Source organism: Pseudophryne corroboree, chromosome 3 (assembly GCF_028390025.1).
Source record: "Pseudophryne corroboree isolate aPseCor3 chromosome 3, aPseCor3.hap2, whole genome shotgun sequence".
Taxonomy (NCBI): Eukaryota; Metazoa; Chordata; class Amphibia; order Anura; family Myobatrachidae; genus Pseudophryne; species Pseudophryne corroboree.
Genome location: NC_086446.1, coordinates 426,514,637 through 426,526,012, shown reverse-complemented (window position 1 = coordinate 426,526,012; position 11,376 = coordinate 426,514,637).

Here is an 11,376-nt window from a genome sequence, read left to right as displayed (position 1 = left end):
TGGGTGTCCTGCTTCAAAGCAGTCAATTGCAGCTGGATCAGACTCACTATCCAGAATGCTTATTTGCCTTGTCCAAAATCTGTACAGACCCACTCTACTAGGTTGGTGGGTTCTTCCTGGGCGGCTGCCTGGGGTGTCTCGGCTTTACAGCTCTGCCGAGCAGCTACTTTGTCAGGTTCGAACACGTTTGCTAAGTTCTACAAGTTCGATACTTTGGCCTCTGAGGACCTTCAGTTTGGTCAATCAGTTCTGCAGGAACCTGAGCACTCGCCCACCTGGTTTGGGAGCTTTGGTACATCCCCATAGTACTAAATGGACCCCAGTATCCCCTAGGACGTAAGAGAAAATTAGATTTTAATTACCTACCAGTAAATTATTTTCTTGAAGTCTATAGAGGATACTGGGCGCCCGCTCAGTGCTTTGTTCTTCCTGCACTGTTAATTGGTTAAGTAATGTTTGTTCAGCCATTGTTGTTCCTGTTTCAAGTTTGGTTAGCTTGGCTTTCCTCTTGTTTATGTGTGCTGGTTCGGAATCTCACCACTTTCCTTATCTATCCTTCTCTCAAAGTATGTCCGTCTCCTCGGGCACAGTTTCCTAGACTGAGTCTGGTAGGAGGAGAATAGAGGGGTGGTAAGTAAAAAAAACTGCCTACCCTCCAACTGTACCTTTTTGGCAGGTACAGTACCGTTTTTATGGTCTGTACCAGCCGAAAGGGGCTTCGTACCAGATTCAGCATCTCCATAGTCCCATAGAGTTATATAGCAATGTGTGTAACAGTTTCCTACTCTGCAATGTTGGATGGTATGGAGCTGTGATATTTACTCTGCAACCAGCATACAGTGCATCCGGAAAGTATTCACATCGCTTCACTTTTTCCTCCTTTTGTTATGTTAAAGTCTTATTCCAAAATGGAATAAATTCATTTTCCCCCTCAAAATTCTACACAGAAAACCCCATAATGACAAGGTGAAAAAAGTTTTTTGTGATTTTTGCAAATTTATTAAAAATAAAAAACTAAGAAGTCACATATAAATAAGTATTCACAGCCTTTGCCATGAAGCTCAAAATTGAGCTTAGGTGCATCCTGTTTCCACTGATCATACTTGAGATATTCCTACAGCTTAATTGGAGTCCACATGTGTTAAATTCCGTTGATTGGACATGATTTGGAAAGGCACACACCTGTCTATAGAAGGTCCCACACTTGACAGTGCATGTCTGAGCACAAACCAAGCATGAAGTCAAAGGAATTGTCTGTAGACCTCCGAGATAGGATTGTCTTGAGGCACAAATCTGGGAAAGGGTACAGAAAAATATCTGCTGTTTTGAAGGTCCCAATGAGCACAGTGGCCTCCATCATCTGTAAATGGAATAAGTTCCGAATCACCAGGAGTCTTCCTAGAGCTGGCCGGCCGTCTAAACTGAGTGATCGGGGGAGAAAGGCCCTAGTCACTCTGTCAGAACTACAGCATTCCTCTGTGGAGAGTGGAGAACCTTCCAGAAGGACAACCATCTCTGCAGCAATCCACCAATCAGGCCTGTATGGTAGAGTGGCCAGACAGAAGCCACTCCTTAGTAAAAAGCACATTTCAGCCCGTCTGCAGTTTGCAAAATGCACCTGAAGGACTCTCAAACCATGAGAAACTAAATTCTTTGGTCTGATGAGACAAAGATTGAACTCTTTGGCATGAATGCCAGGCGTCATGTTTGGAGGAAACCAGGCACCGCTCATCACCAGGCCAGTACCATCCCTACAGTGAAGCATGGTGGTGGCGGCATCATGCTGTGGGAATTTTTTTCAGCGGCAGGAACTGGGAGATTAGTCAGGATAGAGGGAAAGATGAATGCAGCAATGTACAGAGACATCCTGGACGAAAAAACCTGCTCCAGAACGCTCTTGACCTTAGACTGGAGAACGACCCTAAGCACACAGCCATGATATAAAAGGAGTGACTTCAGGACAAGTTTGTGAATGTCCTTGAGTGGCCCAGACTTGAATCCGATTGAACATCTCTGGAGAGATCTGAAAATGGCTGTGCACCGACACTTTCCATCCAATCTGATGGAGCTTGAGAGGTGCTGCAAAGATGAATGGGCGAAACTGCCCATAGGTGTACCAAGCTTGTGGCATCATGTTCAAAGATTTGAGGCTGTAAATGCTGCCAAAGGTGCATCAACAAAGTATTGAGCAAAGGCTGTGAATACTGATGTACATGTGATTTCTTATTTTTTTATTTTTAATGAATATGCAAAAATCTAAAAAAAACACCTTTTTTCACGTTGTCATTATGGGGTATTGTGTGTAGAATTTTGAGGGGAAAAAATAATTTATTCCAGTTTGGAATAAGGCTGTAACATAACAAAATGTGGAAAAAGTGAAGCACTGTGAATACTTTCTGGATGCACTGTATCTGTAAAACCACTGTAGCTCAGTTATTTAAGGATAAAGATAATGCAAACGTATCTAATAAATCTTGCAATAATATGCTTTAGTTCAATAGAGGTAAACACTCCTAAAAGACAACTGACAGATAGCACTAATGGCATATATTATCACTTATTAACAGTGAGGCTCACAGCATACACTAAAGATGTTGCTGTCATGGTCAGTGCACGATGAGCCCTTTGTACATTGGCTAGCATAGAGATACATCCCTCCTTCATTACAAAAGGGTTTCTTTCAGTAGATATTTTTTTCTGTAAAATTTTTGAGTCTCATTAGTCAATCACAGCAATGCAATATATTGCACATCTCGCAGCATACCTTGCAGGAGTATAACACTTGGGGCGATATTCAATTGTTTTGTGGTGGCGATCTCCCATCAGGAGTTCGCAGGGCGCAATTCAATTGTTTTGGGTTTATTTTGCGCTGGTCGCACCCATAAAAGTCGCGTTTAGCCACGTAAAGCAGCTACACCCGACCTTAGTGATGAGTGTGATTGCAAAAAGTGCCATTTGGTCGCCCAAATGGGTCACTTTTCGTGCATTTCATCTTTGCACACCCTGTGGGGTTGCGAGCTGAAATGCAGATGCCGGCAGCCATCACGCCTAAACGGAGCTACAATTGAATAGCACCGTTTGCGTGCCATCTAGTGGCTGTCCCTGTAGACTGCTGTGGCTGCAGTGCTGGCTCCTACATAGTTTCAGAGCCGAGTGCTGCATGTAATGTTGCATTACAGCACCTGGCTACTGTCACTGAGCAGGAGCTAGCAGTTTTGTGTCACCCCTTGGAGGGTGACACCCGGGTGCAGCCCGCTCCCCCATAGTGACGATGCTGATCTCCATAGCCTCAGCTCCTGCCCTCCTGTGTCTCTACAGCAGCCTCACTTACCTAGATCATCCTCTTGCTCCTCCACATGGCTGTGGCAGGCTCCTCCCTACTCTGTTAAAAATTCCTCTGCTCACAAATATAAATTTACACAACATTTTATTTATAATGTTTTCTATTTCACTAGTGTTGTAGGAGACAGAACAGCTCCATTTACACAAAGTAATTTCCTGGCATACAACAGCAATAATCTTAAGAAAATGATTTCATATTTTCCAGGGATTCCTTCATCAATTATTGTCAGGAGAAAAGGACAGATGTTATGGAGTGGAATGCATGAGAAATAAGCTTAGTGACCCTGACTCAGTAGCGGATCTTGCCACGGGCAAGCAGGACTCTTGCCCGGGGCGCCGCCTTCCGGAGGGCGCCACACTAGGGCAAGATCCGCTGCTGCAGTGCCGCCCGCTGCCCCCCGCTGCCGCTGTGAAGGGAAACTAGACGCGTACGCGTCTAGTTTCCCTTCGTGGAGAGGTCCTTTACTGTGCGGTGCACGATGACGTCATCACGCACCGCACAGCAAAGGTCCTCTCCACGAAGGGAACTAGACGCTACGTCTGTACAGGGGGCGTATATGACCACGCCCCCTGTACGAAACCATGCCCCTATTGTCGCCCGGGGCGCACAGCGCCCAAGAACCAGCCCTGCCCTGACTATAAAGGTCTAATAATCGAGCATTCCCAAACAAAATTTAGAAAGTACTGTTTTGCAGTAAGCATTAAATCAAATAACTCTAGGCAGCGTTCTCATTTATATAACGTGCTGTGTTCAACATAGATTCTAACTGGGACGGTCGGACTATAAGATTTGTAGAAAAATCGTACATTTCTTCCAAGCCATCATCATCATCATCATCCAGATCAGTTATATGATTCGTCCTCTTAGTATTATAGATTATAGCAGGAGCGAATGTTGTTCCAAGATGTAAACTGAAATGCTATAACTGCCCTAGCAAAGTGGTCTTAGTGCACACTTCCAATGAAAATATTATTGGGAAATACAAATTCATATTTTAATTGTTCAAAAGATTTAAAATGTTGCATCATTACCTGATTAATAAGTACTTCATACCATATCTTGTCCTACATGTGACCTTTGGAAATAATGGATATTTCTTGAAGTCTGGGAATAAACCATAGTTAATCAGAATTAGAACCAGTAGAGCCTCTAACATGGACTGCAGACATTTACCATATTTAAGAGCAATATTATATACAGTAATATAGTAAATTAGGGGCTAGTTTCTGTGGAACCATTCTGCATGAAATATAACTAAACAGGTGGAGTCATTTCTAGGAGGCTTACAAATAGCCTCCATCACCTCCTCCCACTATAAGGATTCAAACATTTATTCAGATAAAAAAAGAATTACTTTCATTTATTGAAGCAATGCATCATAGTATTAGGGATGTTAGGGACCCATGTGATGAAGTCACCTGGCCGCGGTACATGGGCCCGCATATTTGCGCAAATGTGTGCTAAGAACTTCATTTATACTCCATGTTAATTGTGAGGGTTTATTTAAATTATTTTTATTATCAGTGTTCTTAGTGCTAAGAGTGTGCATCTGCATCTCTCTTCCCCCAGCATAGTATTAGAAGCCTCAGCATGATAGCACCTCTTGATATCTTTAGTAATAGGATGTGCAATACAGGTTCCCCCCTTTTTAACTCTGTGTCACTGCAAGTATCCATTCCATATCTGTGCTGCATTTTTGTGAGCAGTATATATAGTATTACAGTGCAGCATTTTGGTGACCTACAGTATATAGTTGTACAGTACAGTAGGCCATTGCTGTATCTTGCAGCTCTGTGTCACTGCAAGTATCCATTCCATATCTGTGTTGCATTTTTGTGAGCAGTATATATAGTAGTACAGTGCAGCATTTTGGTGACCAACAGTATATAGTTGTACAGTACAGTAGGCCATTGCTGTATCTTGCAGCTCCATGTCACTGCAAGTATCCATTCCATATCTGTGGTGCATTTTTGTGAGCAGTATATATAGTAGTACAGTGCAGCATTTTGGTGACCAACAGTATATAGTTGTACAGTACAGTAGGCCATTGCTATTGATATAATAATTTCTCTGACGTCCTAAGTGGATGCTGGGACTCCGTAAGGACCATGGGGAATAGCGGCTCCGCAGGAGACTGGGCACAACTAAAGAAAGCTTTAGGACTACCTGGTGTGCACTGGCTCCTCCCACTATGACCCTCCTCCAAGCCTCAGTTAGAATCTTGTGCCCGGCTGAGCTGGATGCACACTAGGGGCTCTCCTGAGCTCCTAGAAAGAAAGTATATTTTAGGTTTTTTATTTTACAGTGAGATCTGCTGGCAACAGACTCACTGCAGCGAGGGACTAAGGGGAGAAGAAGCGAACCTACCTAACTGGTGGTAGCTTGGGCTTCTTAGGCTACTGGACACCATTAGCTCCAGAGGGATCAACCACAGGACCCGACCTCGATGTTCGGTCCCGGAGCCGCGCCGCCGCCCCCCTTACAGAGCCAGAAGCAAGAAGTGTTCCGGAAAATCGGCGGCAGAAGACATCTGTCTTCAACAAGGTAGCGCACAGCACTGCAGCTGTGCGCCATTGCTCCTCATGCACACCTCACACTCCGGTCACTGATGGGTGCAGGGCGCTGGGGGGGGGGCGCCCTGGGGGCAATATAATACGCCTTGGCTGGCAAATCATCACAATATATAGTCCCAGGGCTATATATGTGATAAATTACCCCTGCCAGAATCCATGAAAAAAGCGGGAGAAAAGTCAGCCGAAAAAGGGGCGGGGCTATCTCCCTCAGCACACTGGCGCCATTTTTTCTTCACAGTGCAGCTGGAAGACAGCTCCCCAGGCTCTCCCCTGTAGTTTTCAGGCTCAAAGGGTTAAAAAGAGAGGGGGGGGGGGGGGCACTAAATTTAGGCTCAATATGTGTATACAAGCAGCTATTGGGGGAAAAATCACTCAGTTATAGTGTTAATCCCTGCATTATATAGCGCTCTGGTGTGTGCTGGCATACTCTCTCTCTGTCTCCCCAAAGGACTTTGTGGGGTCCTGTCCTCAGTCAGAGCATTCCCTGTGTGTGTGCGGTGTGTCGGTACGGCTGTGTCGACATGTTGGATGAGGAAGGTTACGTGGAGGCGGAGCAGAGGCCGATAAATGGGATGTCGCCCCCTGTGGGGCCGACACCAGAGTGGATGGATAGGTGGAAGGTATTAACCGACAATGTCAACTCCTTACATAAAAGGCTGGATGACGAAACAGCTGTGGGACAGCCGGCTTCTCAGCCCGCGCCTGCCCAGGTGTCTCAAAGGCCATCAGGGGCTCAAAAAACGCCCGTTACCTCAGATGGCAGACACAGATGTCGACACGGAGTCTGACTCCAGTGTCGACGAGGTTGAGACATATACACAATCCACTAGGAACATCCGTTGCATGATCTCGGCAATGAAAAATGTGTTACACATTTCTGACATGAACCCGAGTACCACATAAAAGGGGTTTTATGTTTGGGGAGAAAAAGCAGCCAGTGTTTTGTTCCCCCATCAGATGAGTGAATGAAGTGTGTAAATAGCGTGGGTTCCCCCGATAAGATAATGGTAATTTCTAAAAAGTTACTGCTGGCGTACCCTTTCCCGCCAGAGGATAGGTCACGTTGGGAGATATCCCCTAGGGTGGATAAGGCGCTCACACGTTTGTCAAAAAAGGTGGCACTGCCGTCTTGGGATATGGCCACTTTGAAGGAGCCTGCTGATAAAAAGCAGGAGGCTATCCTGAAGTCTGTATATACACACTCAGGTACTATACTGAGACCTGCATTTGCCTCAGCATAAATAGTGCTGCTGCAGCGTGGTCTGATACCCTGTCAGATAATATTAATACCCTAGACAGGGATATTATTTTGCTAACATAGAGCATATTAAAGACGTCGTCTTTTATATGAGGGATGCACAGAGGGATATTTGCCGGCTGGCATCCAGAATTAATGCAATGTCCATTCTGCCAGGAGGGTATTAGAGACCCGGCAGTGGACAGGTGATGCTGCCTTTAAAAGGCACATGGAGATTCAGCCTTATAAGGGTGAGGAATTGTTTGGGGATGGTCTCTGGGACCTCGTATCCACTGCAACAGCTGGGAAGAAATTTTTTTACCTCAGGTTTCCTCACAGCCTAAGAAAGCACCGTATTTTCAGGTACAGTCCTTTCGGCTTCAGAAAAGCAAGCGGGTCAAAGGCGCTTCCTTTCTGCACAGAGACAAGGGAAGAAGGAAAAAGCTGCACCAGACAGCCAGTTCCCAGGATCAAAAATCTTCCCCCGCTTCCTCTGAGTCCACCGCATGACGCTGGGGCTCCACAGGTGGTGACAGGTGCGGTGGGGGCGCGTCTCGGGAACTTCAGGGACCAGTGGGCTTGCTCACAGGTGGATCCCTAGGTTCTGCAAGTAGTATCACAGGGATACAAGCTGGAGTTCGAGGCGACTCCCCCTCGCCGTTACCTCACATCAGCCTTGCCTGCTGCCCTCGGAGAAAGGGAGGTAGTACTGGCGGCAATTCACAAGCTGTACTTCCAGCAGGTGAAATCAAGGTACCCCTCCTTCAACAAGGCCGGGGTTACTATTCCAAAATGTTTGTGGTACCGAAACCAGACGGTTCGGTGAGACCCATTCTAAAATTGAAATCCTTGAACACTTATATACGAAGGTTCAAGTTCAAAATGGAATCGCTCAGGGCGATTATTGCAAGCCTGGAGAATTTCATGGTATCACTGGACATCAAGGATGCTTACCTGCATGTCTCTATTTACCCTCCTCACCAGGAGTACCTAAAAATTGTGGTACAGGATTGTCATTACCAATTCCAGACGTTGCCGTTGGTCTGTCCCCGGCACCGAGGGTATTTACCAAGGTAATGGCCGAAATAATTATCCCGTACTTGGACGATCTCCTTATAAAGGCGAGGTCCAGGGAGCAGTTGTTCGTCGGAGTAGCACTATCTCGGGAAGTGCTACAACAGCACGGCTGGATTCTGAATATTCCAAAGTCGCAGCTGGTTCCTACGACGCGTCTACTGTTCCTGGGTATGGTTCTGGACACAGAACAGGATAAAAAGGGTTTCTCCCGGAGGAGAAGTCCAAGGAGTTGTCGTCTCTAGACAGAGACCTCCTAATACAAATACAGGTGTCGGTGCATCAATGCACGCGAGCCCTGGGAAAGATGGTAGCTTCTTACGAAGAAATTCCATTCGTCAGGTCCCATGCAAGGATCTTCCAGTGGGATCTGTTGGACAAGTGGTCCGGGTCGCATCTTCAGATGCATCGGCGGATAACCCTGTCTCCAAGGGCCAGGGTGTCGCTGTTGTGGTGGCTGCAGAGTGCTCATCTTCTAGAGGGCCGCAGATTCGGCATACAGGACTGGGTCCTGGTGACCACGGATGCCAGCCTTCGAGGCTGGGGGGCAGTCACACAGGGAAGAAACTTCCAAGGACTATGGACAAGTCAGGAGACTTCCCTACACAAAAATATTCTGGAACTAAGGGCCATTTACAATGCCCTAAGTCAGGCTAGACCCCTGCTTCAACACCGGCCGGTGCTGATCCAGTCAGACAACATCATGGCGGTCGCTCATGTAAACCGACAGGGCGGCACAAGAAGCAGGATGGCGATGGCAGAAGCCACAAGGATTCTCCGATGGGCGGAAAATCATGTGTTAGCACTGTCAGCAGTGTTCATTCCCGGAGTGGACAACTGGGAAGCAGACTTTCTCAGCAGACACGACCTCCACCCGGGAGAGTGGGGACTTCATCCAGAAGTCTTCCAAATGATTGTACACCGTTGGGAAAGGCCACAGGTGGACATGATGGCGTCCCGCCTCAACAAAAAGCTAAAAAGATATTGCGCCAGGTCAAGGGACCTTCAGGCGATAGCTGTGGACGCTCTGGTAACACCGTGGGTGTACCAGTCGGTGTATGTGTTCCCTTTTCTGCCTCTCATACCCAGGGTAATGAGAATAATAAGAAGGAGAGGAGTAAGAACTATACTCATTGTTCCCGATTGGCCAAGAAGAGCTTGGTACCCAGAACTCCAAGAAATGATCTCAGAGGACCCATGGCCTCTGCCGCTCAGACAGGACCTGCTGCAGCAGGGGCCCTGTCTGTTCCAAGACTTACCGCGGCTGCGTTTGACGGCATGGCGGTTGAACGCCGGATCCTGAAGGAAAAGGGCATTCCGGAGGAAGTTATCCCTACGCTAATTAAAGCTAGGAAAGAAGTGAACGCAAACCATTATCACCGCATATGGCGGAAATATGTTGCGTGCTGTGAGGCCAGGAAGGCCCCAACGGAGGAATTTCAGCTAGGTCGATTTCTGCTCTTCCTACAGTCAGGGGTGACTATGGGCCTAAAATTGGGTTCCATTAAGGTCCAGATTTCGGCTCTATCGATTTTCTTCCAAAATAGAACTGACTTCACTGCCTGAAGTTCAGACTTTTGTTAAGGGAGTGCTGCATAGTCAACCCCCGTTTGTGCCTCCAGTGGCACCGTGGGATCTCAACGTGGTGTAGGATTTCCTGAAGTCGCATTGGGTTGAGCCACTTAAATCCGTGGAGCTAAAATACCTCACGTGGAAAGTGGTCATGCTGTTGGCCTTGGCATCGGCCAGGCGTGTATCAGAATTAGCGGCTCTATCATACAAAAGCCCTTATCTAATTTTTTTATATGGATAGGGCGGAATTGAGGACTCGTTCCCAATTCCTTCCTAAGGTGGTATCAGTTTTTCATGTGAACCAACCTATTGTGGTGCCTGCGGCTACATGGGACTTGGAGGATTTCAAGTTACTGGACGTAATCAGGGCCCTGAAAAATATATGTTTCCAGGACGGCTGGAGTCAGGAAAACTGACTCGCTATTTATCCTGTATGCACCCAACAAGCTGGGTGCTCCTGCTTCTAAGCAGACTATTGCTCGCAGGATCTGTAGCACGATTCAACTTGCACATTCTGCGGCTGGACTGCCGCACCCTAGATCTGTAAAAGCCCATTCCACGAGGAAAGTGGGCTCTTCTTGGGTGGCTGCCCGAGGGGTCTCGGCTTTACAAATTTGCCGAGCTGTTACTTGGTCGGGTTCAAACACTTTTGCAAGAGTCTACAAGTTTGATACCCTGGCTGAGGAGGACCTAGAGTTTGCTCATTCGGTGCTGCAGAGTCATCCGCACTCTCCCGCCCGTTTGGGAGCTTTGGTATAATCCCCATGGTCCTTACAGAGTCCCAGCATCCACTTAGGACGTCAGAGAAAATAAGATTTTACTCACCGGTAAATCTATTTCTCGTAGTCCGTAGTGGATGCTGGGCGCCCATCCCAAGTGCGGATTGTCTGCAATACTTGTATATAGTTATTGTTTAACTAAAGGGTTATTGTTGAGCCATCTGTTGAGAGGCTCAGTTATATTTCATACTGTTAACTGGGTATAGTATCACGAGTTATACGGTGTGATTGGTGTGGCTGGTATGAGTCTTACCCGGGATTCAAAATCCTTCCTTATTGTGTCAGCTCTTCCGGGCACAGTATCCTAACTGAGGTCTGGAGGAGGGTCATAGTGGGAGGAGCCAGTGCACACCAGGTAGTCCTAAAGCTTTATTTAGTTGTGCCCAGTCTCCTGCGGAGCCGCTATTCCCCATGGTCCTTACGGAGTCCCAGCATCCACTACGGACTACGAGAAATAGATTTACCGGTGAGTAAAATCTTATTATTACTGGCATATAATTCCACACATTAAAAAATAGAGAACAAAAATGTGGAGGGTGAAATAGGGAAAGATCAAGATCCACTTCCACCTAGTGCTGAAGCTGCTGCCACTAGTCATGGCAGAGATGATTCAATGCCATCAACGTCGTCTGCCAAGGCCGATGCCCAATGTCATAGTAGAGAGCATGTAAAATCCAAAAAACTAAAGTTCAGTAAAATGACCCAAAAATCTAAATTAAAAGCGTCTGAGGAGAAGTGTAAACTTGCCAATGTCACGATCCTGGTATCTGGACGCCATTACTTACCCTTCAGATGCCT